This window comes from Loxodonta africana, chromosome 9, assembly GCF_030014295.1.
Source record: "Loxodonta africana isolate mLoxAfr1 chromosome 9, mLoxAfr1.hap2, whole genome shotgun sequence".
NCBI classification, from domain to species: Eukaryota; Metazoa; Chordata; class Mammalia; order Proboscidea; family Elephantidae; genus Loxodonta; species Loxodonta africana.
In genome coordinates this window covers 120,932,392-120,947,955 of record NC_087350.1, presented here as the reverse complement: position 1 = coordinate 120,947,955, position 15,564 = coordinate 120,932,392, and positions in this window count along the sequence as shown.

Sequence of the window (15,564 nt, the reverse complement as noted above, 5' to 3'; positions counted from 1 at the left end):
TGTCCACTCACTCTTTCTGCTGGTCCTGGGGTCCGCCGGCCCCGGCCGAATGGGGGCAGTTGTATTCATACCTAGAGGAGGCATGAGGGCGTCACATCTAATACACTGTGGACACTACCTGCTTCCCATGTCTAGTGTTCCTGTCTGCCTCCTGACTAGGATGGAGGCCCAGGAGGGCAGGGCTCCCTGTCTGCTCTGTTCACTGAATGACGCTGAGTGTCTAGAACAGAGTCTGCAACAGTAGGGGCTTCACAGATAATTGTTGAGTGAATGAACCTAAGCAGCACTTTCCCCAACATCTGATTGTCCTGTGGCCCTTCTGTCAGCCACCAAGGATTCTTGTTCTGGCTACACCAAGGACAAGGCACCACTAGATGAGATCTCAACTCCCCCTTTTCAAACGGGAACAGGTTTGCTGAAGGGCCTGCACTCAGTGAGGGGTGAGGCAGACAGCTTCTTCTTGAAGGAGAGAAAAACAATAAATGTGAACACCCCAGCCCCTCTAGCAGTCTTCTCCCTAGAGATGGGCTCCAGGTGTTGGGACTCTAGTGGCACAGTGGCTAAAGAGCTTGGCTGCTAACCAAAAGGTCAGTAGTTCGAATCCAGCTGCCCCTTGGAAACCCTGTGGGGCAGATCTACTCTGTCTTCTAAGGTCGCTCAGAATTGACTCCGTGGCAATAAGTTTGGTTTTGGTGGGGTGCTGGGTAGACAGTTCCCATGGCTTGTCCCATGTGGTACTGAGAGTAAGTTCAAGCAGGCTGATCCTCTGCCAGCCCACTTTTCAGAGGAGCACACTGAGGCACAGAGACGTGAGTGACTTTCCCCAGACTCATAGCTGATAGAGGTTGAATTCCCACTGGGCTGTGGAGGGAGGGGTGCTCACCTTTGGAATAACATATCCAGGACCTGCTGGGTGGTGGCGAAGGTTCTGTATGTTCCCAGAAAGAAGCTGATGTAGGACAAGTCACCCTCCACGAAGGCGGGTACCAGGTGCTCCCCCAGCTTCTCCAGTGAGCCAGCCTTGACGATTCTCACCACGCGGGTCTGATCCAGGTCCTGGTCCGATCCACAGGCACACTGGGGTGAGACAGAGGAGGGACGAACTGTCAGAGGCACCCTGTGAACCACCAGGCGGGTCGGGGTCTAGGATCTCTGTGACCTGTGGCAGGAGGTGGGACACAAGTGTCCCCATCAGGAAACGGGAAGTGGGGATGATTATACTTATTAGAAACCTCAAGTCATTTTGTTTTTAACACTACCTCCCTCTAGCAAGAGCAGAGACCTGGTGGCAGAGCGGCTCTTAAGAGCTTGGCTGCTAACCAAAAATCAGCAGTTTGACTCCACTGGCCACTCCTTGGAAACCCCATGGGGCAGTTCTAGTATGTCCTATAGGGTCCCTACGAGTCAGCATGGACTCGATGGCAACAAGTTTGGTGTGGTTTGGTATCAAAAGCAGTATCCTTGTGAGTCTTCATAAAACACTCTGTTGTAGAGGTGAGAAAACACAGCTTAGTGATGTCCAGTATCTGTTCAAAGTCACGGGATAGGAGCCCAGAATCGTCAGACGCTAAGGCCCCGTGATGTTCCCTGTGTGCCGTGTGAGGTCTGCTCTGCTCCTGACTTGGAGGAGAAGGTCTGGTGCCAGCCCACTCCCTCCGCAGCTGGAGACAGTGCACAGAGCAGGCACACCCCTGAGACCCCCTCTGAATGCAAAGCAAGACACAGATTTTCCTTTCTGTACATTAGAGGGGGTTTGGAGAAGCTAAAGCTATGGTGGCCCCAGGTCCAGCCACAGGTGAATGGCTGGAGATCCTGGGGTGCCAGAAAGACCCCCACAGGACCGAGGATCTGAACAGACTACTGGGAAGGGGGAGCTCAAATCCAAATGACCAGTAAAGGACTGGGCGGTGACTCAGCTTCTCAGGGCCAACAGCCCCTCAAAGCCACCTTGTGCTTCCACTGGCCAAAGTGACAGCAGGTTGGCAAAAATGGAACAGATCCGTAACACCCAGAACAGGCTGGACACAGGGACGCAGCCAGCGACGGAGACTGCTGGGCCACGTGACTGCCACAGCTGATTTGGGAAGGAGTCTGGCTCTAGGGACCCTAACTTGGAATGTGCACATCCTTCGTCCCAGCGTGCCGCCCTGGGTGTCTGTCCTGGGTGGTCAGTGTATGAGGACACCCGTGAGGTTCCTGCAGCCCTGCTGTGGGTCAGTGTGTGAGGACACACAGGAGGTTCCTGCAGCCCTGCTGTGGGTCAGTGTGTGAGGACACACGTGAGGTTCCTGTAGCCCTACTGTGGGTCAGTGTATGAGGACACACGTGAGGTTCCTGCAGACCTGCTCTGGGTCAGCGTGTGAGGACACACGTGAGGCTCCTGTAGCCATGCTGAAGGGGCAGCAGAAGGTATCAGTCCAGGGCCAGCAGCAGTGAGAGGCTCAGTCAGTGTGGGGACCGTCCTCCATTCTGGAACATTCTGCAGCCGAGTCAGGACACGGCTCCTCACGTGGAGGGGTCATGCTGATGTGTTCCCTGAGATTGCAGGTTGCGGAAATATGTGTATCATAGCCTGAGCCCTGTGCTTTTGGGTAAAAGAAGCCTGCTAAGCGTGAGGATGTGAGAGGCTGGGAGAAGGTGGGAAGGACAGTCCAGCCGACTGCTGCCCGGCCCTGGGCCTGAGAGTTCAACACTGAAACAGGAACACCATGGAAAAAGATGCCTGGGCCGATGTGCAGTGAAGACAGTGCAAAAGACTGTTTTCTGACATTCCTACAAATATGGAAAGAGTGACTTTGTACCTGGCCAGGGTGGGGAGGGCAGTGGGGGCGATAAGGGAAGAGTTTTAGTGGATTCCTTTGGGAGGAACTGTGGCCTTGGAGAGAGCTAGATATCTCGAGGGGGTGTCTGGTCCCCATGTCCTCTCTGGCCATCTCAGGGCCCTGGGTGGGAACCCTGACCCGCACTCACCCAGAGCCTGTGCCAGCCCTTCCTGGCCCCTTTCTTGGGGTGGACGGAGTAGATGAGGTCATCCTCCTTCTCCTCGCGGATCTCCTGTGGGGGCTTCTGCAGAGACAGTACCCAGCAGTGGTCCAGGAGGCATTAAGGGCTGCTCCAAGCCTCCTCCTTCCCTCTCTGCCCCTTCAGGCACTTGTGCCTCCTGGACCTTTGAGGACCCCCTACTTCCCCGTCCACACCACATATGGGAAAATTCAGCCAGAGGCTGTACCATGCAGCCCTGGCCACGTCCACTGACCAGGGCCGCTCCATGCTCTGCAGCCCCTCTCCACCTCCCACCTACCAGGGAGGAGGAGAGATTGCAGGGGAAGGAGGGGGCTCAGGAGCAGGGGAGATGATATGGACCTCTGAGTATTGCACTAGGATCTGGGAAGAGCTGGGTCAGCACAAGGTCAGCAAGAGGCAGTCAATGCCTGCAGGAAGGACCGTGGGGTGACTGCTCCACACAGGGTGAGCTGGAGTGCAGAGAAGGCCCAGGCGAGTGTGCCAATTCAGCCTAAGATCCCCCTGACCATCCCTCCTAAAGCTCTGGTCTGAACTATGACCGCTGTGTAGACAGGTAGATCCCAACACCCTATGCGATCAGGCTGGACAGGAACATGAAACTGCTCTCCACCTGTGTCACCCCAGCCCCCAGTCTCCAAGGCACCCAACCTGATGGACTAGGCCCACCCAACACCCTACACCGGAGGGGTGTAGGGCTGCCCAGGTGGGATCACAGTGGTGGCCTGGCCTGGATTGGCACCCTGGGCCACCCTGTGTTACCTTTGGTTTCTTTCTGGTAAATGGCCAGAGCCTTCGAGGATGGGGGATGAGACCATGTCTCAGCCTTTGTGAAAGGGTCGAACTCCTGGATTTCTCAAGGTTCGATACAAGGCAACATGAGCAACAACAAGAAAACATGTTCCTCATTCGAGTGTCTCCACTCAAGTGAGCTAGGGCAGGGCGGTCCCTGGAATGTGGGTGCCTGGTTACCAGGGTTCCAAGTTCTGTGTACTCCATCACCAAGAAAGTGAGGTCATATCCCGGGTCCTCTGACCTGGGCCCGACCTCAGATATGACCTTCCCAAAATTCCCTCTGGGATGCTGAATGCTCACCTCTCTCTACGCCATCTCCATAACTCTACACAGTGACACCAACACAGCCCCCCACAGAAGCTAGGGTAGGCCTGGGTGCAGCCAGGGTCCCAGCTGTGAGCAGACAGAGCAGGGTTCAGACACAGCTCACCCCTCTCAAAAAGTCAGTGACCCTGGACAAGTCTTTGTGCTTCTCAGAGCCCCCTCAGTCTCCCCGTCGCACAATGGGGATCATTCTAGCATCTTCTTCCTAGGGAAGTCAGCAGGTGTATGTGAGATACCGCCTATAAACCCATGGGCTGGTGTCATACGTAGCTAACGCACAGACTCAGAAATGGGAGAATTTTAAGCAGAGGAGGGAAGCAGCATGGAGGACACCTCAAAACAGAGCTGGGTTCTGGTGGTGTGAGCCTGGGAAAGTCCCTTCACCTCTTGGCCTGGTTTCCCTGTCTGCCCCAGCAGGGGTGGGAATTAGACAAACATCAGATATTGCTACCCTCTGCACAAAAGCCTCCGACAACTTCCATTATTTAGAATCTGACCCAGTACCTCGTCACGGACTAGCGGGTGGGCAGCCTGCACAATGGCCCCAACGATCCCCCCCAGGGTCTCAACGCCTGTGTGACCCCCTTCCCTAGTGTGGGCTGGACTCACGGACTCGCTGCTCGAGAATGTAGCTGTGGCTGTAAGGTGCCTTGGAATCAGTTCCAACTCCTACTGACCCCATCAGGGGCAAAGCCTCCTGGCTTTCTCGTCTGCTCTCTCTCTCTCTGCCTGCCATCTCTCTCTCTCACTCTCTGTCATGTCCCACCCTTTCCCCTGGAAAGCAGCTGTCATGTATGGCCTGCCCTATGATGCCCGTGTGACAATGACCCAAAGTGCCCTGATCAACAGAGAGGAACTGAGGCCTCCAGTCCAACAGCTCACAAGAAAGAGTCCTGCCCACAACACACAGTGAGCACGGGGCGGACCCTCCCCAGTGGAGCCTCAGTTGAGACCACAGCCCCAGCCTCCCGAAAGAACTCGGGGCAGAGTCACCAGCTAAGCTGTGCCACGTTCCTGGTCCACAGAGGCTGTGAGATCATCAGGTGTATTTTGTGAACTGCTAAGTTCTGGCGGGATGTCGTCACAGAGGAGGCGACAGGTCCTCCAGCCCACCAGGTCCTGGGGCCTGGACCTGCCGTCCTCCTGCCTCCTTCCTCTCCTCCAGCTACACTGGGCCCTTTCCAATCCCCTCTCTGGGCAAACTCACATCTGCCTCCCAGTCTCTGCAGCAGCTGTACCTTCTCCCTGGCACACTGTCCCCTGACTTGTGCAGGGCTGGCCCTTCCTGGCATTCTGGTCACACATAGATATCACTTCAGTGAGGCCTCTGGACCCCCACCCAGCGGCCCCAGCCCTCTCTCACTGGCTGCACCCTGCTTTATTTTCTCTTTAAAGAATATGCTCTTTTCTTTTCCATGTATTTGTCTTCATGCTGTTGTCCCTGTCCCCACCCCTGTGCGCTAGCACTGCAGCCCCAGGCAAGAAACCTCACATTCCACACCTGTGTTCAGGTGTCCTGGAGACAGCAGCTTGCCTGGGCCCCAGAAGGCACCACTGGCAGGAGAGGCTGCCGCCCCCTGGTGGCTGACACTAGCACTGTATCTCCAGGCTGGTAACCTCATCACAAAACACACACCTGGGTTCAGGTGTCCTGGAGGCAGCAGCTCTCCTGGGTCCCAGGGGTGAAGGATCAGGACCTGCAGGTCCACAGACAGTGTCGGGTAGCTCAGGAGACTCCCTAGCCCCCTCTTTGCCTCCACAGGCCCTGGGGTGTCCATCTCACTCACAAGGCATCCTCTCCACATTCAGGGCAAAGGGCCCACTTCCTCAGGAGGACCCCGAGTCTCCACCAAAGACTGGACCTGGCCTCATGGTCAACGGCTCTGCCCTGCCCTGCTGACTCCAAGTTCCCAGTCTCCACACCTCAGTGCTCTTGCTGGGGGGATATTCAATTCCAGGAAGTAGAAAGCATTTTCCTAGGACCTCAGAGCACAGTGGGTCCAGCAGACACTTCTCTGAGCCTTGGAATCCGGGGGGTCACCCACTCTAAGCACCCCAATTTACAGAGGAGGAAACTGAGGCCTTCTGTTCTGTAGCCCCCTCTACTCTGGGAACCCAGAGCGGTGACTGCAGGACCAGGCCTTGTCCACTTTGTGTTGCCATGGGAATGGCTGGCCCTGGCAGACCCAGGGAACCTGAGGGTCCATATCCCTTCATTCTGCATCTCCCCCCTCCATGCTGTGGGCTGTGGGCATGTGGCTGGGAGACTGGAGGTCACTGTGCGAAGACAGAGCTGCCTCCACCCTCTCTCTTCTTTCCAGGGGGTCACCTCCTTGGTATTCTCTTTTGACCCCACCCGCATGGCCCCACCTTTGAAGTTAGTGTGTGCCTGTGTGTGTGTGTGTGTATGCTCACGCCTATGTGCGCAATGGGAGGGAGTACCTGGGGTTCCCTACATCTTGGTAGCTCTCATTCTCAAAGCAAACCCCATGATAGGGGTTGAGCCCTGACCTAGGGGGCCAGAACCTTCCTCATCCTCTGGACTCTGCCCACTTGCATGTCCTGGGCCATCCCTGCCTTTTTCTTGGACTCAGTCTCCCAGTTGTGCACTGGGGGTTTGGATGGGGAACTGCTTCAGTGCTTACTCAGGGCGGACGCAGGGCCTGGGCTCCAAGCTGGCATGGACGTGGGTGGCAGCTCGGGGTGAGCACAGCGTACAGCCTCCTTAGAGTGAGGGATGTGGGTGGACACTGCCCGGGGCAGCCAGGCTGATGTGCAAGGCCCAGTGCTAATGGGGCCCTGTGGCCTGGGGTAGCGTGTATAAGTGACCCCTTCCTGCAGGCACAAAATGCTCTGTTCGTGGGGGGTCCCACACGGCACCACCCTAACTTCCACCAGCTCTGTGTCCTCCACCCACATGGGGCCTGGGGTCCTGGGATCACTCTGCCCAGGAGGGGCCACAGGAAACTTGGCCAGGTGGACATGGAGAGCCTGCAGACTTGGGAGACACTGAGTGTCCCCACCGCCCAGGTCTGCTCTCTGGATCGGCATCAGGAGCCCCACCCCTGTTATTCCCCACCTTCTCCCCGGCCCTACCTCTCAGTCCCCTTCAGCCCCTCCCTGGACCTGAAATGGGCCCCAAAGTGCTCCTGCGGCGACGCTGTCTTTGTCACAGGCCAACTGGAGCAGCTGGGTCTCAGGATCACTGCTAGGTCTGGGCCACAGGGAGGGCAGGGTGCTGACAGCCCGGGTGGGGGGCTGGGTGAGTCAGGATCCAGGAGCTAGGTCTGTGCTCCCATGGGACACCCTCCCCCGACTCCTATTCAGGCCCTGCCTGCTCTCAGAGCTGGGAGCAAACAGACCTTCCTCCAGGAAGTTCTCCTAGAATCCAGCCCCATCCCCACCACCGGTGAGGCAGGTCTGCCCCTCTCTGTGCATCAGCCCAACCCATGATTCTAAGAGGAAGGGCCCTGACCCGGGAGGGGGTCCCTTTCTCGTCCTTCTCCCTCAAACAGCACCAAAGCTGGGCATCTTCCTTCTCTTCTGGAATTTCATCATTCTCTCTGAGGGGCGGACTCCATGTCCCTCAGAGAAGGTCCCCTGGGCCATGACCAGCCCCCACTCCTCTCATGCTGCACTACCGCAGGGTCCCACCAGGGGGCAGAGCACAAGTGCACACCTGGACTTGAATAGAGGTTGGGGTCTGGGTGTCAGGGCAGGGAGACCTGCTTCTTCACGCGCTGCCAACGCCTCCAAATTTAATAACATCCTACCGGATCGGGGACAAAATGGTTGTCCCCGTCTGAATCGTAGGCAGCCTCCAAGGACCAGCTCCAGCTCCTCCTTCTGCAGCAGATTTTCTCTGCTAAAGTACAGAGTCACTGGTCCTTGGGGGAGAGTAACTTCACCTCTCTTCGTTTGTTTAATTGCAAGGGTAGGAAATCTGGACCCGAGAATCTCTAAGGTTGTTTCCAGCTGTGAATCCCATATCTGTGTGATTATACCCCATTCAGACTGTCCCACCCTGATTTCTGTAGAACTAGCATAGAGGCTATAAGGAACCCATGGTGGTGCAGTGGTTGAAGAACTCGGCTGCTAGCCAAAAGGTCAGAGGTTCAAACCCACCAGCCTCTCCGCGGGAGAAGTATGTGACAGGCTGCTTCTTGGAAACCCTGTGGGATAGTTCTACTCTGTCCTATAGGGTCGCTTTGAGTCAGAGTTGACGCAGCAGCAATGGGGTACGGGTAGCAGAGGTACTGGCTTCAGTCTCAAAGGAAATGGTGAGCTGGTAGACTCTCATTGCTTTTGGACAAGAACTCCCCCACCCTCTGCTGTCTTCTGGTCCTTGGGTGGCGCAAATGATTTGCACTGACTACTAACCTAAAGGCTGGCAGTTTGGACCCATCCAGCAGCACCTCGGAAGAAAGGCCTGGAGACCTACTTCCATAAAGATGACAACCAAGATGCAGCACAGTTCTTCTCTGTAACACATAGAGTTGCCCTGAGTCAGAATCGAGTCCATGGCAACAGGTGTGGGCTTTTTGTTTGTTTTTCTCTTTAATTCTAACCCCAAGTGCCTGTGCCTTGTGAAGTAACCCCCAACATGGGGTTGTTGTTGTTTGCTGTCAGCTGCTGCTGAGACGGCCCCTCACTAATGGCGATCCCATGGACACGGGAACGAAAGGCTGCCTGATCCTGCACCAACCCCAAGAACGGCCGCAGATTGGATTGTTGTGATCCAAAGGGTTTTCATTGGCCGTTTTCAGAAGGAGGTCGCCAGGCCTTTCTTCCTAGTCTGGCTTAGTCTGGAAGCTCTGCTGAAACCCGTTCAGCATCATAGCAACAGCCAAGCCTCCAGTGGCAGATGAGTGCTGGCTGCATAGGAGGTGGCTTGGCTGAAAATCGATCCCGGGTCTCCTACATGGAAGGCGAGAATTCTACCACCCAACCGCCACAGCCCGCAAGATGCAGTTGTTATGCTGTTGTTGTTGTTAGTTCCAACTCGTAGTGACCCTACTCACAACAGAAGGAAACACTGCCTTGTCCTGCGCCATCCTTACAATCGTCGTTATGCTTTTAAGCTCGTTGTTACAGCCACTGTGTCAATCCACCTCGTTGAGAGTCTTCCTCTTTTCCCTGTACTCTGCCAAGCATGATGTCCTTCCTCAGGGAGTGACCCCTCCTGACAACATGTCCAGAGTATGTAAGACGCAGTCGTGCCATCCTTGCTTCCAAGGAGCATTCTGGCTGCACTTCTTCCAAGACAGATCTGTTCATTCTTCTGGCAGTCCATGGTATATTCAATATTCTTCGCCAACACCACAATTCAAAGGCGTGACTTCTTGTTTGGTCTTCCTTATGTATGCTTTCACGTGCATATGATGTAACTGAAAATACCATGTCTCGGGGCAGGCGCACCTCAGTCTTCAAGGTGACGTCTTTACTTTTCAACCTTTAAAGAGGTCCTTTGCAGCAGATACACGCAATGCCCAATGCAGTGCGTCGTTTGATTATAAGTATAATAAAATGCAAATGTAGAGCCTTAATTAAAAAAAACAAAATGCTCAAAGCTTCCCAGAGCCAAAGGGTGGCTGTGTTTTTGCTTGAAATTCAGGGATCTCTGAGAAAGCAACCAGGTTTGCTGGTCCCCATATGACCCAGCAGTTCCACTCCTGGGTATAGACCCAGAAGGCTTGAAATCGGGGCCTCAAACAGATACCTGTACCCGAATGTTCATTGCGGTGTTACTCACAATAGTCACGCGGTGGAAACCACCCATGTGTCCCCCAACGAATGAGTGGATAAACCAAACACAGTCTGTCCTCTAACGGAATACTACTTATCCATAAAGGGAAACGGAGTCCCACCACACGCCGCAACATGGTGAACCTTGAACACACGCTGAGTGAAGTCAGTCAGGCTCAGAAGGACGAACAGCGTCTGACCCCACTTAGATGAAATGTCTAAATGAGGCAAATGCATTGTTGTCGTCGTGAGTTGCCTTCGAGTCGATTCCAGCTCCTTCTGAGCCCACGTGACAGAGTAGAGCTGCCCCAGGTTTTCTAGGCTGTAATCTTTGTGGGAGCAGGTCACCAGGTCCTCTCTCCACCGGAGCAGCTGGAGGGTTTGCACTGACATTTTGGTTAGCGGCAGAGCACTTAACCACTGCACCACCACGGTTCCTTAGGCAAATGCATAGAGATCAGAACGTATCAGTGGTGGCCAGGGGCTGACGGGAGGGAGAAATGAGGAGTTGTTGCCGAAGGGGCACTGGGTTCCCTTTGCGGTGACGAAACACATGTGGGGATGGATAGTGGTGACGGTCGCACAGCACAGTGAATGTCATTAATGTCTCTGGATTGTGCTGAAAATGTTAAATGAAAACAAGAAACAAAGCATATGAACTTAATATTCTGCTCAGTAGAAAAAAAATTTGGAGGCGTCCCGAGCTTAGAGTTGGAGAAGTTAGAAAAGCAGCCTCTGACATTTGGAGGTCCGGTCCCTGGCTCTGGAAAGGGGACCCCGAGTCTCTGGGTTGGGAAGCCCACCTTGGTTGGGCCCCCGTTTAGACTCCTTCTGGGGGTTATCCAGCCTCCCTGCAGTGCCCTGAGGCCTCAGGAAGGTTAATTAACAGACTGCTTTGGGTTGGCTGTTTTCCTCTGTGTGTTCTAAGTCATTTTAAGTTTTTGACCATGTATGGGCTGTGCACTGCTTCCTCACATATATTGATGGAATTGTCACAGGTCGAGTTAGCTGGCTCCGACTTTAAACGTTCACCATTTTAGGTTAAGTACTTGCCGGATGTATTTTTATAGTCCAGCCACGGGGATATGATATTTGGAAATGACCTTGCTCAAGTTGATCTGATCAGCTTCCGCCCTGGTATCCCAGAGCACACCCCCGACCCCTGTGCACGTGGAGAGGGTGAGTGTGTCTTAGCCAGCGTTGCTTCCCTCCAAGTCCTAACCCAGTGCTGGGATGCAGGAGGGACTTGATAGGCGTCACAGTGATTCACATGCCGTGAGTCCATGTTATAGGAGTCCCTGGTGGTGCGAATGGTTAAATCAAGACAACTAACCGAAAGGTTGGTGGTTCAAACCCAGCCAGAGGCACCTCAGAAGACAGGCCTGGCGAGCTGAAAGTTCACAGCGTTGAAAACCCTAAGGATCACATTCTGCCCTGCACATGGGGTCTGCATGACTTGGAATTGACTTGCTGGCAACTGGTAACTAGACCTGCCTGCAAATCATTGCAGAAGAGTCCTCAGCCTAATCAACCCCACTTCTACCTGTACTTTCTCAAGACACCAGTTATGGAGGGAAATCGTGAGCTCATGTTCCCCTTACGCGGCGGAGTTGTAAGTCGATGCCAAAGCCTAGTCTCACCTTTGCATTCTTTCTTTGTCTTCCTCCCCAGTAAGCGGACATGGTGACCACCTGAGCAGACGGTGTGGGAGAGAAGTGTCTCCACCCCAGAATCCCCACAGGAACTTGGCCCCGCCCACCACTCACAGGGTCCTACTCCGCTAGAGTGATGAGTGTGTGAGACGGCAGGGGAGCCGTGGCCCAGGGACCGATCAGCAGACGGGACGTGTAAAGACCACACAGCTTGCTGTCGCTTGCTGAACCGTGAAGAACTGCATGAACTGTATCTAAGCTGCTTTCTATACCGTTGCCAAGTACCTTTTTTTAGGCTTGGAAGTACTATTATTGACTCTTTCGTAATTTTATTTTCCCTGTAGCTAGGGATTATACATCAGCACCATAAGCAATCTGCTTATTTTTTGAAAAAAATCTCTCCGTGCAAAATGGTGAATAAAGTGTAGATTCTGCTTTTTCTACAAATTATAGTCATAACCCACGCCGTCAAAAGCTTAAATTGGTTTCCTATACAATGAGTTGTGTGGGTCATACCAAACTATGGATAACACCGTGAAGAATGGAATTCCAGAACACTTAATTGTGCTCATGAGGAACCTTTACATAGATCAAGAAGCAGTTGTTCGGACAGAACAAGGGGATACTGATTGGTTTGAAGTCAAGAAAGGTGTGCGTCAGGGTTGTATTCTTTCACCATACCTATTTAATCTGTATGCTGAGCAAATAATCCGAGAAGCTGGACTATATGAGGAAGAACGGGGCATCAGGATTGGAGGAAGACTCATTAACAACCTGCGTTATGCGGATGACACAACCTTGCTTGCTGAAAGTGAAGAGGACTTGAAGCATTTACTAATGAAGATCAAAGACCACAGCCTTCAGGTATGGATTGCACCTCAACATAAAGAAAACAAAACTCCTCACAACTGGACCAATGAGCAACATCATGATAAATGGAGAAAAGATTGAAGTTGTCATTCACTTCAACTTGAACTTGCATGTAAGCAGTTGATGGTCTGTTCTGCAATCGGCCCTTGGCCTTGTTCTGACCAATGATATTGAGCTTTTCCATCGTCTCTTTCCACATATGTAGTTGATGTGATTCTTGTGTGTCCTGTCTGGCGAGGTCCATGTGTATAATTGCTGTTTATGTTGTTGAAAAAAGGTATTTGCAATGAAGAAGTCGTTCGTCTTTCAAAATTCTATCATGAGATCTCCAGCGTTGTTTCTATCACCAAGGCCACATTTTCCAATTATTGTTCCTTCCTTTTTGTTTCAATTTTTTGCATTTGAATCACCAATAATTATCGATGCATCTCGATTGCATGTTTGATCAATTTCAGATTGCAGAATTTGGTAAAAATCTTCAATTTCTTCATCTTTGGACTGGGTGGTTGGTGAGTAGATTTGAATAAGAGTCGTATTAACTGATCTTCCTTGTAGCCGTATGGATATCATTCTATCACTGACAGCGTGGTACTTCAGGATAGATCTTGAAATGTTCTTGTTTAGGATGAATGCATCACCATTCCTCTTCAATTTGTCATAGTAGACCGTATGATTGTCCCATTCAAAATGGCCAATACCAGTCCATCTTAGCTCACCCATGCCTAGAGTATCTATTCCATTTCTTTTCTTTCTTTTTTTTTTTTTTACAATTTCCAGCTTTCCTAGATTCGTACTTCGTACATTCCATGTTGTGATTATTAACAGATATTTGCAGCTGTTTCTTCTCATTTTGAGACATGCCACATCAGCAAACGATGGTCCTGGAAGTCTGACTCCATCCATGTCATTTAGGTCAACTCTACTTTGAGGAGGGAGCTCTTACTCAGTCTTCTTCTGAGTGCCTTCCAACCTGAGGCACTATATCAGACAACGTTCCATTGCTACTCATAAGGTTATCACGGGCCAGTTTTTCAGAAGTAGACAGTCAGGTCTTTCTTCCTAGTCTGTCTTAGTCTGGAAGCTCCAGTGAAACCTGTCCACCATGAATGATCCTGCTGGCATATGGCGTAGCTTCCAGTGTCACAGCAACACACAAGCCACCACAGTATGACAAACTGACAGACCCATGGGGAAGCAGCATGGAGTGCAGCTCAAAACAGAGCTGGGTTGTGGCTGTGAGCTTGGGAAAGTCACTTCCCCTCTTGGCCTTGTTTCTCAGTTGGCAGCAGAAGGGCCGTGGAATTAAAGGAACATCAGATATCACTACCCTCTGCATAAAACCCTCCAATAACGTCCATTATATTTAGAAGGCAGCCCAGTGCCTCATCTCAGATTAGGAGGTGCGCACCTGTATAGTGGCCCCCAACCATACTGCCTCCTGGCCTCCACATCCTCTGTGACCCCTTCCCAGAGTGTGGACTGGACTCAGGGACTCGCTTCTAAAGAACCGGAGAGGACAATTAGCTCTCTGTTTTCTTGCTCTCTTTCCTTGATCTCTCTGTCACCTCCATGCCCCTGGAAGCAGCTGTGATATATGACCTGCCCTATGAGGTCAACACGACGAAGATCTGAGTTAGGCCCCTGATCAACAGACAGAGAAGGACTGAGGCCCCCAGTCCAAGAGCTCACAAGGTCCTGTCCATAACACGGAGTGAGCAGGGGGTAGATCCTCCCCAGTCGAGCCTCACTTGAGACCACAGCCCTAGGCTCGTCAGAGAACTTGGGGAAGCGTCACCAGCTAAGCTGTGCCCACATTCCTTGTCTATGAGGACTATGAGATCATCAGTATGTTCCGTTGTGAGTTGTAGGTTTTGGGGTGATGTTGTCACGGGGCAGGAGACAGCTCCTCCAGCCCACCAGGTCCTCGGACCTGGACCTGCCCTCCTCCTCCTTCCCTCCTCTCCTCTCCAGCTCTCTCCAGCCACACTGGTCCCTTTTCAATCCACTCTCTGGGCAAACTCACTTCTGCCTCCCAGTCTCTTCACCAGCTGTGCCTTCTCCCTGGCACACTGTCCCCCAACTTGTGCAGGGCTGGCCCCTCCTGTCACTTTGCTCACACATAAATGTCACCTCAGTGAGCCCTCTGGACCCAGTGGCCCCAGCCCTCTCTCACTGGCTGTATCCTACTTTATTTTCCCTGTGCAATACGCTATTTTCTTTCTCACATATTTGTCTTCATGCTCTTGTCCGTCTCCCCTCCACTGTTAGTTCCTGGGGCAGGAACCACATGGGTGATTTTCAGCTCCCACCCAGGACCTAACACAGACCTGCCTAAGGTGAGGGCTCAGGCACCACTGATGAAAGAATAAATGACAGGATCTGATTCAGTTCCTGCCTCTGACCAGCTCTGATTGTGTGAGTGGATGGTAATATTAGGAGTTGCAACTCCCAGACAGGGTGACAGCCAGAATGACCTTAGGGTGACTGTCTCCTAGTTCAGCTGCTCCAGCAAAGCCCAGAGGGCACTACTGACAGGGGAGTCTGCTGCCCTCTGGTGGCCAGCGCTAGCGCTGCAGCTCCAGGCAAGAAACCTCATATCCCACACCTGTGTTCAGGTGTCCTCAAATCAGCAGCTCTCCTGGGCCCCAGGGTTGAAGGAGCATGACCTGCAGGTCCACGGGTGGTGTTGGGGACCTCAGGAGACTCCTGTGCCCCTTCTTTCCCTCCACAGGCCCTGGGTGCCCAGCTCACTCATGAGGCATCCTCCCCACATTCAGGGCAAAGGCCTCACTTCTTCAGGGGGACCCCAATACTCCACCAAGGACTAGTCCTGACCCTGGACCTGGCCTTGTGATCCATGGCTGTGACTTGCCCTTTGTGACCCAAAGTTCCCAGTCCCCACACTCCAATGCTCTTCCTGTGGGAATATTCTATTCCTGGAAGTAGAAGCATTTTCCTAGGACCTCAGGGCACTGTGAGTCAGGGACACAGAACCAAGGCCAGCGATACTTATCTGAGCCTGGGAACCCTGGGGATCACCCACTCCAAGCACCTGAAAGTACAGAGGAGGAAACCAAGGCTTGGTGGGGCAGGGCCAAGAGCTGGGTCTGGGCTCCTGTGGGACCCCCTATCCCCAGTCCCATTAGGCCCTTGCTTG